Genomic DNA, 15,179 nt, shown 5'->3' on the forward strand with positions numbered 1-15,179 from the left:
CTTAAAGACATTTCGAGCACTTACTATGTAACAAGCACGGCTAGAAATGCAATGAATACGACACTTCCCCATCTTCAAGAGGGAGACAAGAGGAAAGAAGATGGCCCATGACATGAAAGAAATGGAAGAGGATGATCTGGGAGTAGGGTTTCCAGAAAAAGGAGAAATCACTTCATAAGTGCTCATGGTGTCCTAAAAAACTACCAGGTGATAAAATTGGAATTCTTATCTCCATTTTAGGTGAAGAAACTGAAGCTTAGAGAAGTGAATGAACTTATCCTAGATCACACACCTAAAAGGTATTAGATTGAGGACTACAAACAGCAATCTACCTTCCTTTTATTACTCCACACAGTCTCAAAAAAAAAGCCCATATTTAAAAATGCTAATTTTAAGACTATCAGAATATAGCAACAAATTATACCTGCTCACATCTAATTAAAAGATCCAAAGCTGATGGAGTCTGATTTGTGAATTTTGAATCAAAAGAGGTTATTAATGGAGGGATAATCTTAAACTTTAACATCAACTATTAATATTCTTTAATGCAAGCCTCATTTTCCTTCTCCAGATTCTACATCATCCTACTTTGCTGCCAGAAGAAACAATTAGTCATTGCATAAATAGATAAGTATTTGTCCGTACTGTAGTTGATGAGATCCAAGCTCTAGTGCCCCATCTGCACATTGGCACCAAGCCTGCCTCATAAAATCAGCTGTGGGCATTTCCCTAGTTCTTCATTTCAAAGATGAGGAAACAGCTTCAGCAATAATTATTAACATGACTAATCTCACACAGCTGAGAAGTGGTGGTGTAAGATTCAAGCAAGTCTTTGTGAATCTGAAGCCCTTGTTCCTTCCACTCTATCATGGTCCATGATATCTTTATATTTTATTATTTTTGCAGTTACAGTTACAGCTAGAGACCTTAGGTGCTTTATATCTGGGAATCCAGATATCCCCCTAACTACGACTTCTTTTATATAAAAACTTCTTGATTCTAAAAAAAAAAAAAAAATTAACTGAAAATGACTCCATTTCCTGCTATCTGATGCTTCATCCCTTCACTTCACTCCTTTTAGATGAAGCAACAGTGTTGTTATAGCTGAGCACTCTCACAGTGGATGGAAGCCACATTTGTGCCTTTCCAAACAGGACTTGTGTGAAGATGTGTAGAAGCACTTGGTTATTACTCATATTCTGGCTTTTTCTTATTTCCAAGATGTTCTGTCTATAATAATGTTTGAATTTGAAGAGTTGTTTACATGACCTGAGCCTACTAATGTGAACCATTGACCATCTGTGGATTAGTTTTCAAGGAATGGATTGAAAGTGGACAAATAATTTTACCACCAAGTGTCAGAATAAAGAAAGGGGTCTTGCAAAGCAAAATTTAATACAAATAAATCAACATGACTTATATTTTGTAGATAATATTTCCTTGGTGGAGAAGTGGCTGACAGTAGAAGTGCCCCTCCCTCACCACCACTATTATTTTAATTTTCATATACTATTTTTAGCTTTTAAAATAGAGAATAAACAAAGGCAGAAGAAAAATGAGATTCATAATGAATTAGAAACACAAATGAGTTCCATAAAATATTTATCTGCGGTGAAGTGGGGTTTGATGGTAAGCTCACATAAACAAACATAAACAGGGCATTCTATTATATTATATTATTATATATTATTCTATTATATACAGATTTTCTGTAATAGGATCCTTTTTTTTTTTTTTTTTTTTTTTGCATTTTTATTTGAAGGTCCCAGTTATGGGTAATGAAAAAGAACCTGAAAAAGTCTATACCTATTTTTTTCTCCTGCTCTGTTTTCCAAAAGCTAAATTTCAAAATTTAGTAATGATGGATACTTAGCACTACATGGTAATTTGGTTTATGCATCTAATATTCATCATTCTGATAATTTTTTAAAAGATTTTATTTATTTATTTGAGAGAGAGAGAAAGAGAGCATGAAGGCGGGAGGGGCAGAGAGAGAAGGAGAAGTAGACTCTCCCCTGTGCAGGGCTGGATCCCAGGACCCTGAGAGCATGACCTGAGCTAAAGGCAGATGATTAATCAACTGAGCCCCCCAGGTGCCCCCATCATTTTGATAATTTACTAATGGTTCTAAGGGTTGATTTTCATAAATCATCACAATTCTGCCACAGGATTGTTGGGGAGAATAATAAACCAGGATGTGTATAGCACCCATCCATGACTCCAATGAAGATTGAGAGGAAGAGTGCCTGGCACATAGTAACTGGTTAGTAAACACTGCGTGTTATTTCCATGATCAAAGATTGCAGAGGCCTACAAAAATATATATCCCACTGTTTTCTTTATTTAATGTCATTATGTAACAGTGAAACTTTCCCTATGTCTTTATGATACCTGATTTCTATCATAGGTTTTAAAATCATTTGTGTTCTTTGGACTATATTTTCTTTTTTGCATGACTTTAATTTTTAGAGCAATTCTAGGTTTATAACAAAATTGAGAAGGAGTTACGGATTTCCCATATAATCTCTGCCCCCACACATGAATAACCTCCCCAATTATCAGCATCATTACCAGAATGGTACATGTTTTTACCAAGGATAAATCTACACTGACACATCCTAGTCACCTAAAGTCCATAGTTCACCTTAGGGTTCACTCTAGGTATTATACATTCTATGTGTTTGGACAAATGTATAATGACATATATCTATCATTATAATATCATGCAGAGTATATTCACTGACCTAAAAATTTTTTGTGTTCTGTCTATTTATCCCCCCCCCCCCCGGAAACCACTTATCTTTTTACTCTCTCCATAGTTTTACCTTTTCCAGAATGTCACGTAGTTAGAATCATACAGTATATAGCCTTTTCAAATTGGCTCCTTTCACTTGTCTTTCATAGTTTGATAGCTCAAATCTCTTTAGCACTGGATAATAGTCCATTGTCTGAATGTACCATGGTTTATTTATCCATTCAACTACTGAAGGACATCTTAGCTGCTTCCAAGTTTTGGTCATTATGAATAAAGCTGCTATAATTATCTGTGCACAGGTTTTTGTCTTGACAGAAGTTTTCAACCTTGGTCTAGTTTAAAATATTTAGTTGGGAAGTTTTATGGTTCATATACTATCACTTTCCTCTCCTGTATCCATGATGGTCAGTACTAACCAAACCAAGCAGTTTCTGAGTCTATACAGGTCTCAGGGTCCTTTTTAACACATGTTCTGAACAGTCACTTAATAAATGATCCCAGTCAGTACATGAGATGTAACCTATTTGCCATTCCTTTCCTGGAAACATTGCCTAATTACATCATTCTGAACTGCAGTTTGAGAGGGAGTTAAATTGTAGGAGGGGGCTATAGTGCTGTGAAGAGGACAATGATGACTGATGCTCTTTTTAGCACCTGCTAAGTCCATTTCTTGTCCTGAACACGTGTTCTTCATTACTCCAGTATGGTGATTTATAAGAACATAAATTAACATATTTCAGAAATTTTCCAATATGAGATTGCAATAATAAAATATCCAGATTCATGCAGGTACTACTGTAAACATGACAGCACCATTTAGCCTCCACAAGGTGGGGGCAAGAATACAGATAATAAGAGCTGACAGTTTCTTTTAACATGTGGTGAAATATTACTACACCCTTGCTCTCACTTATGGGAACGTCAATTAACCTTAAATGTGGAAAAATTACAGGAAGAAAGAAAAACAGATCAATGTAGAATTTATGTTGAGGTGACTAGAAATTTTTGTAGGTTCTTAGCATCAGATCCTTTATTTGAAGAGTATGTAAAAGTGAACATTCTCTCAGTATGTCCTTCTAAGAAAACAAATGACTCCAAATTAAAAACAGAATCTTTTCAAGTGTGATATGAAAGTATGGAATGAGTGCTGGAAGGGTCTCTATTAACCTGTCATCCTGAAAAGCAGGAGAAAACAGACCTGGATTATACCTTCTCTCTGACTCTACTCAGGGTAGAATATACTCTTCCCAACACAGCCACCTTGCCTCACATGAATTTAACAAAGCTAAGAAGTGAGAAAACAGGGGGAGAATAAGGTGATGCTGTGAAGCATTGCCAAAGCAGAGACTCATGTAACCAGTATGCAATTTTCCACTCTCAGCCATACCCGACTTCAAGGAGTATAACAGGTAAACTTGTAGGAAATACCAACTCCCAGCTTCACTACACTCTTGTACAGGTTGGAGGTTTCTACTTTGCAGCATTTTTTCTTTTTCTCCCTCAAACTTGTTGATGTTTATGTCAACCTACATTTCACCGGGACACACAACTGTGGTCTTACTTTTGCTATCCTAAGTATGGTCCTCATACCATGAGCACTGGCATTACCTGCAAGTTTGGTAGAAATGTAGAATAACAGGTTCAAATCAAAACTGCTAAATCAGAATCTGATGTTTAAGAAGATCCCCTCATGATACGGTGCACAGCAATGTTTTCAGACATAGCTCAAAGTTTTGTTCTCATCCATGACGGTCCTGCTTATGCCCTCCCTGTTCATTAATTCTTATTCTTTATATTTCTCTTCCCTCTCCCTCTTCTCTCCTTCTAAGCAAAAGAGTCAAGAGCAGAAGGAGAAAATGACCTATTTCTCTACATGCCTTCATCAAACACACTTACCTCAAATCCTGGTGTCTGATGAAAAGAAATCTTGTGAGAACACTGTAGAACTTCTCATTCTACATGAAAATAAATCTCTCTTTTCCAGACCTTGAGATATGAAGCTTCCATATCTGTCTTCTACCACCTAGTCTAAAGCCTTCATATTCACTGCTCAGAAGGTTTTCCCTGCTGCTTAATCTAACTTGTTCCAGGTACAATTGTTCCTTGGCAAGTCTTGCTCCCACCTCAGAAATTATTAAGGACAGCTGCCCACCATTTTATTCTCCATAAACCCCTTAGCTTGAGTCATTTCCTCATTTGTATTCTTCTCCAGACTATGAACTGATTTCACTAATGCCACTGTCTGCAGATCCACTCTGCTACCCTTCAATGGCTGTAGCGGCTCCTTCCAACTTTATAATTTTAAGCACAGAGGAGGGGAGGTTTGCCTGTCAACAGGAATCCCTCTCTCCATCTAATCCCCTTAGTGAATTCCAAACAGTTGTTTATTAGAATGCTCATATAGTCACGCTGAGCACAATCCCAGGTTAGCAATAATAAGCAGATACTAGAACGCATATTTGTGTGTGTGTGTGTGTGTGTGTGTGTATTGTTTATGAGTCCTGAAACCCTTATTTCATTAATGCCTACACAGAGACCTTGAGATCTGTTGGGAATGATAAAGGATCATTCTCATTATAAACCCCCAATTTACCTCCCTTTGCCCCTTTGCCCCATTACCTCCAACTTTATTGTTGTGATCATCAAAAACCACAGGGAAAGAGAAAAGGCAACCTCTATTTAAGGTGTGAAGTCAGGAAACCTACCACTTTCTCTTTGAGTATGGGATAAGGGATTGAGAATGTAGCATTCCGGAGATACATAAAACCTGCATTATATTCCTTTAAGAAGATAATTGGCAGAGTCATCCATCATGGGGTTATTGCAAGGTTAGAGGTTTCTCTCTCTGAAGGTTTATCTCCTTGAGATGAAAAATAACAGGAAAGGGATGTAAAAGGGAGTCAGAAAGACACACTGAATAATTGACTAATTGATAAAGGGAGGAAAAAGACATGAGAAAGGGAAAGGGCAACAGCTCTCTGGAAAGCAGCCAGTGCAAATAAAATGAATGGTGTTTGGGTAGGGAAGAACTCATCTCTTCCCAGCTTCTAACACTTGAATAAATCTAAATCAGCCTAAGTGAGACAGCACTGGTTTTAGATGTTTCATAATAAATATCGGTCTTTTTCTGCTTTATCTTTTTGCTTAGCTTAGTCAGAAATCTGCAAGTTCCCTTTCGTGAAAGTAGAAAAAAAGAAAACTTCTCAGTTATACTGATGTGATATTTGATTTGGTAAGGAGAGTCTTTGTAACAAATGAAAAGAAAAACAAAATTCACCCTGCATAATTTCCCCAGCTCCTCTGCTAGAGGGACCCTCAGCTGTACCACAGTCTACCTTTGTCCCTTCCATTTTCCACACTAACATCAGGACTGTCTTGATTACAGTGACAAAAATCTAATTTAAACTGTGTCCTCAGGCCCTTAAGCTAAAACAAGTAAACAAACCAACGAACTGGGAAAATGCTGTCAGGTAAGGCTACATCTAGATGTTTAACAAAATTATTATGTATCTCCTTCTTTGTAACACCACTTGCCTCCGCATTCCCTGCTTGGACAGTGAAATACCTACATAGAAATTGGAAACTTAGGCATTATGTACACTTTGTTCTATAGTGTAGTCTGGCTCTCTGTAAAATCAGGATAATAATACAAATCACATGGGAGAAATAGTTAAGATAAAGTCTCTAATATAAATAAAATAAGTATGTTATGCATAAGAATATATATCTTCCCAGATCAACTCCTTTAGTTCCAATCCCATCTTCCTAATTCGATATGTGATATATGGGTATAATTGGAAAATTCACAATGTGGGTTGTTCTTTCATCTCAACTACTATCTTTTCTTCAGATACTGACCTTGCCCAACAATAAACACCTCTTTTCACTAACCTTTTTTTTTCTATGTTTCATCTGAATGATCCAGGCTTATGAATAATAATAAGCTACCATGTGTTCTTGACCTTTCACATGTTTCTTCTTGATTTCACAACTACTGGATGGGAAATACCTGAAAGGAAAATATCTAATCCAATGCACTGCCTCCATCCTCCACTCACTATCCAATGAGTATTGTATGCATTGTACATATTGTTTTACATAGTCATCTGTAATATGGGGATAATTAATCCAACCTCATAGGGCTGGCATGAGGAAAATATAGTCAAGTGAACTATACAGATGGACAGACAGATACATGGGAAATATATATAAAAGCATACATTCCCCCCATAGAGACAGAGCCCAAATCTGTTTTGTTGTTGTTTTGGTTCTCACCACTATGAGTTTATAAAACCAGGCATAGAATAGGACAAGCCAACAGGCACTTAATATGGGCATATGAATAATCAATCCTACATTCAGATTCTACTTCTTTGGCCATTTTCCTTATGATGACATGTTAAAATGACTGCCACCATAAAAATTCACTTGCAAAATTTCCTTCCTCAAATTGGGTAGAAAATTAAAGGTTTTAATTTTTAAATGTACAACTCAAGGTCACAGGAAAATGTTTGGAAGCATGTTAAATAAATATATGAGAGTAACAGAACATAGGCAAATTCTCAGTAGTCCTCTCTCTGCTTCTGGCCTCTGAAAATCCATATAAGTCCACCCAAAGGGCAGGTTGGAATGGGAAGGAGTCTGAGCTCCCTGGGCAACTCTATGAGAATTGCCTTCTTTCTCACTGAGTAATGAAAAACTCACTCTTTGGTAAAGAAATGAAACAAATAAAAGTAACTGTTTCTATTGTCAAAAGTTTAGTAGGAGAAAAAATTAGCAAATATTCCTTGTTCTATCATTTGTTTTCTAACTATGGATATCAGCACAGAAATGACTCTGTTTTTTGGACCTTTTATTTGCCTTTTACTGTGAGAAAATATTTCTAAAATGTAATGAGTCACTGGAATATTCAATCCTAGAAATACGTGGGAATAATTGAAAGAAAAAATTCTAACATAGATATGAAGAAACAGGGCAACTAAGTTCTTCAAAAGGGAGGTTCAAAACAAAAGAGCACCAAAGGGAAACATTTTGAAGTTTGATGCCCTGGTTTTGGCAACCTTATCATGGACAAATTTGGGGCCCATTTTCATTGGATAGAGGTAAAATTTAAGGATGGGCATTGATGTATATGGTGGGTATGCATGGGTGTAGGGCACCCATATAAAAAATGGAAAAACACATTCTTGCTCTACTGCTTAATTTGATAATGAATCTTGTAAAGGATTTAATAATTTATCTCATTAATTGTGTCCAACAGGAGTGACTACAGAATAGCAGTGGAGGACATACACTTTGGAGTCAGACTAAACTGACTTTGGGAACTGTGTTCCATCATTTCCTACTTGTGCATCCTTAGGCAAACTCTCTTCCAATTTAATTTTTCTCATCTATGAAATTAAATAATGCTAGTAGCTTTTATTGCAAGGTCACATGAGAAAATACATATAATGTCTTTATCATCAGGTCTAGAACATAAAATGCATTGAATAAATATTGGTGATGATGTGGAGGTTGATGGTTATGATAACTGTGATGATAATAATAACAGTGATAATGATGGTACCAGATTTTATATCTACAGTATGGCTTATACTCTTAAATTTTTTTAGAAGCATGGAAACTTTTAAAAGTGTTCTTTAATATCTTAAAATGGTGAAGGCTTTATAAAAAGTCCTCTGGAATCCATCAAAAACATTCACGAGAAGTTGTAGAGGCACAGAATTCTGGGACCAACCAATGTTAGGACTAAAAAGAAGTAAAGCCAAACATCTTCATTTAGTAGACATGGAAATTGAAGGTCACAATCTGGTCGACAGCATCTATGCCCCAGACTCCTAGCCCTGTACTCTCTGAACTATAAGACACTGAAAAATATGCAACATCACACCATACTCCCAAAACACTGTGGCAAACCCTTTAAGAGATTAACTTAATAGAGTCAGCACTATAAGGCAATAAGTGGAATCACTGCTTGTAGAAATAGGGTGGAAAATGACCGAGTGAATAGGCAATAAGAATTCTAGTGGGTCTCTATTCTGTCCAAAGAATGAGAAGCACAGCTGCACACATTTGCCACATAGAATGGCAATATAGAATATTGCCATATAGAATACATGGTTTTCCTTGGTTACTTATGAAACACAACAAGTCTTTCATGGGATACTTACATCGATGATAACATAAATATTTCATACTCTGCATTTAAAACATTTACTTTCCCAAGTCAAATTCTTGCTGTAAAGAATACCAGCTTTTAAGAGAACAAAGAACGGTAGTATTAGGAAATTAACATTCTGTCAACAACAATGTAATCAATAATTAGGCAAGGATCATCCAAGGATAGTAGAAGTTGGTGAAAGTCTGAAAAGGGAAAAAAAAAAAAGTCAATCCTTTTGTAGCACATCATGTAAGCTTTCTTCTACAATCCACATTGTGATCAAATGACAACCATTACAGAGGTGACGAGGTTCTGTGCGGCAGCCTGGAGCTATCCAGGAATTTAAGTTCACCATTACACTCTCAGAACTGTATATCAGCCGTGGAGAACTGCATCTATAGCGGCATCTTTGAGACAGAGTTTTGTCATTCCGATAATATGATCCTGGCTAGAAATGCCTGGACCAATCAAGGATATCAGAGGGTATTCTCAATGAGCAGGTGGCAAGCTGTCGAATACATACTGAATGCTACAGTTTTGTGTCACCCAAGCTGGAGTGGTGGGACTGTTTCTCAGCCTCAGATAAAAGTATTCAAGACTTGATATTCTGCCAGAGAGATAAAATGTAAGAGTCTAACCTACACATATTCAGCGACATGTCCCTTCCTTGTCACCCAAGCATTTCCTCCATGACCCACCAGTTCTGTCCTATTAGCCCCATGATGAAAGGAGCAGCCTGCCTGTCTAAGCCTGCTCCTCTGTTTACCATGAAATGTTCCTGGTACTTGACAAAACACATCAGTGAGAGTCTGCTCACCTCGGTAGGCCTCCCTTCCTGCTCGAATGCACATCCACAAATCCAAACAGTGTTAAAGGATATTGATGAAGTGGATGCCTTTCTAAGAATGATGGCCCAGGAGGAAAACAGAAACCATGCATAGTAAGCAATCAAGAAATGTCAGCAGACCTTAGAGAAAACCTTCAAACACACCAGAGCACTGAGACAAACATCAAAACTAATGGAGTGTTTGTAAAGAGATGTGTGTTTGCCCAGAAAGGGAAGTAGGAAGTGAAGTGAGAAGCCAAGCAGGACTATGTGTGTTACTTGGGGGCTGACAGCATGATAGGGGAAGACTACAACTCACAAGCTGCCAGTCTGAAAAAGAGGCTGGAAAGGAATTTGAGGTTGGAGTAAACAGTTGATGTTTTTGCCTGCAGTGTATTCATTTTTCTTTCTGGTTATAGCCCCTTATTTTCCTAGGTGAATTAATTCTCCACTATTTTCTTAACATGTTGTTGAGGTGGGAAGGGGTAAATCCTGCCTGAATATCAGGCATTAACATGTCACTCAGGAATGACCAAGGAGAATGGCGTATACCCCTGAACACAGCGATTGATTTAGGGATAGTCACATGACTCAAGACAGAGCAACCTGAACCCTTGAAACAGAACTCTAGATTTTTAATTGAAACTTGGGATATAGAACATTTCTTTCTGCTTAAGTTAAATAAGGTTCTGGGGGAAACAGAGGGCAAGATGGGATTAGATATACAAAAAAAAAAAAAAAAAAATGCGTTAAGGGAAGGCTGAGAAATAGGGAGACAGAACTCTTTCCCTAAACTGGTTGTGCCAGACTGCTGTGGAATAATGCCCATAGGGGATTTAGAAGCCTCTTTGTCTGAGAGGAACTACTAGAGGATCATCTTGAGCTTTGCAAAGAATTTAACAAAGGGTCTTACAGCTATGCTCTTAATTTGCACTTTGCCCCCCAGTCTCATTTCACTTAAAAAATCTTTTACTTCCTGGAAAGACTAAAGATAAGAAACATTTTACCAACCACATAAGCCTTATTCTTTGTATAGCCTCTGAACAAAAAAATAAACTTGAAAACTAGTTTCCTTTCTTAGTTCATTTCTCTCTTTTCTTAATTTTTCATAGGGAGCAAGATGAAGCCAACTGAAATTTGTAACATTCTGCATGGAAATCATCTTTCCAAGGCTCACAAATTCAGTATGTAAATTTATCTTCCAGGTGACAAAGATGATAGTTTTAACTTGCATAATTTGAATTGTCTTTTTTTTCTCAGCTAATATTACCTTTTCCTCACTGCTTTTCTAAATTTATTAAACCATTTGTTCACTATTCTTACAGCCTTGGCTAACATTTTCACTGGATTTAGTTCAAATCTGTATTTAATTACTAAACAAAGTAGATCATGTTTCCAGCTTAGGATACACAGGCTACAGAGGGGGCAATACCCATGAAATAAAATTAATTTGCAACATGCTAATCAAGTGAAGAAATCTCAGCATTTCCCTAGAAAGCTATTATTCAGTCCTATATTTATTTTTTTCCCAAAATTACTGTTTTCCACAAGGATCACTCCAACAGTAATGAAGCAGAAAAATTATGCAAGTTAAGAAATTAACGTGCTCCATAATGGGTTATAAACTTGTACCTCTTCATTGCTCATGCACTTTTGATAAGCTTGACAAATTTTAGGCCTCTTTAATTTAAAATACAGCAGTTTTAGTTCTTTAAGTTACAGTGGAAATAATCTCCCTATCTATCATCAGAATGGTTCAATGTAGTCATTAATCTACAAGATATCATGCAGAAAGTGATTTTTTTTTATCTACTCCAATCACTCACTTAGTGGGTTTTAGGAAGGAAAAGGACTATTTTCTGAGGACTTCAAATCTAGACTTGAGGCAAAAACTTTCATAAGCCATTATAATTATAGAGGCAAGATTTAGAGATAGAGCTGCCATTATCATTATGTCTTCTTTGGCATGAATAAGGCCATTGGTACGGGCAGAAACCACGTACAAAGAACTCAGAAGCATTCCACATCGCAGTAGGACATGAAACACTGCTTCTAGGGCACCAAGAGTTCATTTTCTCATCCACTCAATGCGGTCCTGTCGAGCTGCTCATCTTCCTCTTGTTCCTTCTCTTAGTGGCACCATCAGCTATTTGCCAAGCAAATGAGACAGGTTTGAAAACATAAATGAAGAACCTGCAGAGGAAGTTTTATCTACTCTTTCTGAATGAGTTCTATCCATGGTTCTGTTTTTTTAAGTGATCATTTATTAAGATCATTCTCTGTTTTGGGCGCCTGGGTGGCTCAGTTGGTTAGGCAACTGCCTTCGGCTCAGGTCATGATCCTGGAGTCCCGGGATCGAGTCCCGCATCGGGCTCCCTGCTCGGCAGGGAGTCTGCTTCTCCCTCTCCCGCTTCCCCCCTCTTGTGCTCTCTCTCTCTCAATAAAATAAATAAAATCTTTAAAAAAAAAAAAAAAAAAGATCATTCTCTGTTTCTCCAAAGAGCACTTGGATTAATATTCAAAATACATCTGTGAGAAGTAAGAGGAATTTGCAATGATACTGTAATAGATTTGTCAGTCCACAAGTTATGTGGGCCCAATGGACACTCTTCATGTATGATTTCCTAATAGTAGCACAGTATAAAGGAAAGGACACTAATAAGTTGATAGACTATCAGAATTCCAGACTGTGGGGCTCAACAAACAGAGACACAAACTGTACTAACAGAAAGCATTGAGCATGAGCATTTGGTACCCCTCCCCACCTTACAATTCTAGGGATAATGGATCCCAGCTGTCCTAAGAAATGCCTTGAATCCCAGCACTAGGAAACCATAATTGTGAACTTGGTAAACTGGGGGTGGGGTGTTCAAAGAAGTGAAGGTCACTATGTTAGTGATGGAAAATCCGTACTATCTTCTACCTACAGCAGCCAGCACTAATTTAACAGTTATATATTGTTGTGTAACAAAACACCGGGAACTCAGTGGCTTGAAGCATTTACTACTTTACAGTTGTGAACTGGGTAGTTCTGCTGGTCTGAGCTGCGCTCACCTGCTCCAGGCCCTGTCTGCTCATACATTTGTAGTCAGCACCAGAGTCGGCTCAGGGCCAACTGAACTAAGATGGCTCAGCTGGAAAACTGTTCTTTGTATTTGCATGGCCTCTCATTCTCCAGGATACCCTGGACTTGTTCAAATGATGGTAGTGGTTAAAGTTCTTAGAGCAAAGGCAGAATAATACAAAGCCTCTTGAAGTCTAGGCTCAGAACTCAAAACAAAATTGCTTTCACCACATTCCATTGGCCAAATCAAGTCAAAAGCCAGCCCATGTTTAAAGATTGGAGAATTAGACTCTGAAAATAAAGATGAGCAAAAAGCTGTAGCCATTTATATAAACTCTAATCTAGCACAAAACCCTTCCCTGGTAGGGAATGAGGAAGCTTCAAAATCATCAGGAGCCCAATCTTCCAAATAGTCACCCTCAATTTTTCAACAAACAAATTTGTCATCCATGGTATATGACAATATCTAGTGTTAGCCTACTCATTGATGACTTGGATCATCATATGATATGATTCATATACTCTAATTGAATAGTACGTCCTATTCATTTGTTAAGTTAGGAATGAATAGAAAGTGGTTTGTATATAAACTATCTCAAATATTTTCTTCTCATTTCTAGAATATGTGTTTAAGCCATCCATTTATCCCTTCATCATGTGCAACCATAGGTGATTCTCTTTTGATGTAGCAAAACTAATGTGTGTGTGATACATCATATTTTATAAATTATAGTTTTTATGTGAACTAACTGCTTTGATCTTTGAGGTAGGCAAGACAGGAATTATCATTCTCATTTTTGGATTAAAAATATAAAGATCAGAGAAACTTAGCAACCTTTGAATTTCGCACATTTAGTAAATAGAGGGCCTACAATAAAAATTTAAATCCTTACCCAGCAAAGTTGGCTTTTGTACACGTTACATATTGGGAAATTTGCCCTAGAAATTGCTTTTAAAGCAACTGCTTACATGCTTGGAAATTGAGAAAATAAGTGACATATAAGACTATTTATAGTTCTAGCACCTAAATATCTTATGGCTAAGGCTAGAGAATGTTTACCCAGTTTTTTCAAGGTCTTCGATATGACCTATATGGAATCAAAAGCCACCTTGCCAAATCCAGAAACCTCCCCCAGCCTTAAAAATATCTCAGAATCTCCAAATTAGAACAACCAATACATAACACAAGAATATACTATGGAATAAGAAATTACTTTCTGGTCCTCCAGGTATTTGTTTTATGTACTGAAGTAAGAACATTTGAATGTTTTCTTAGCTGTCTTATGGGGAACAGCTACAGATATCATTAGGCACCACAGAATTACCTGACTTTACTGAACATGGAGGAATGATGATCCAAATAATCACACCCTGTGATCATGCACTTTGTATCATCAAAATGAGCCACACCATCAGTGGTCACACTTCCAGGTCATGGTCTCAGGAAGAACTTTGGGTCAAAATTTATGATTTGTGTCTTGTCCCTATAGCCAGCAGACTGGAGAGTGGGTTAATATCAAATCTCAAAAACAAACAAAAAAATTTAGAAACTATAAACAGAAAATTAACATTTTAGGATTTATTGAAGTAATGGCACACACTAGATGGTGGTGAGGCTGAAGGTGGAAATGACTAAATTTCTGTTGATTAGACTACCACCTCTTAGTAATCTTGGACCAGTGAAGACCCCAGGCCTTTTCTTAAAATTCCTCTCAAATTTGAGCACTTCTACCATAGACTTGTATTTCACTTCTTTATTTTTACCTAAAATGTTACTTTTGTGCTTATAGTTTCTAAATTCTTTTTGTATATTGGTTGAAAGGAACACCAACTTATTTACCTTACCTGACATCCTTCTATCCTGTCTGAACCTGGTCGTTACACTGAAAATCTCATTTGCTGTTGGAGATGGTTACCAAGAGGATATGACCACTGGGTCAACTAAGAGCTGGACCTGAGCAATGGGAGGCTTCTCATTCCCTCCCCTATCCTTGCAATGTATGCTCCGCTCACCATTCCCACAGTGGGAACTGTTTTCAAGGATACAGCCTTTAGAGAGCAATGTGTTGAGATCTGGATGGTATATGTGACTGAACCTGAACCCAGTTCAGGTCTCTATATGAACTTTAGGATTCTAACAGGCAGGTGTGTAGACCTACTCATCTTGCAGCCACCCAAGACAAGCCTCATATGTAAGTTCCCTTGCATATAAAACCTGCCTCTGGATTGGTTTGTCTCTTTCTTCCATCTCACCTTGCCCTCTGGGTAGGGGTTCAGTTTATGAACCAACACCTGCCCTAAACAAGATGAGTCTTTTATAATGCTTTGCCTTTGCCATACTATTCATTCTTCCTGGAAGCTTTTAAACTACCCC

Source organism: Phoca vitulina, unplaced genomic scaffold (assembly GCF_004348235.1).
Source record: "Phoca vitulina isolate PV1807 unplaced genomic scaffold, GSC_HSeal_1.0 scaffold28, whole genome shotgun sequence".
In the NCBI taxonomy this organism is placed as follows: domain Eukaryota; kingdom Metazoa; phylum Chordata; class Mammalia; order Carnivora; family Phocidae; genus Phoca; species Phoca vitulina.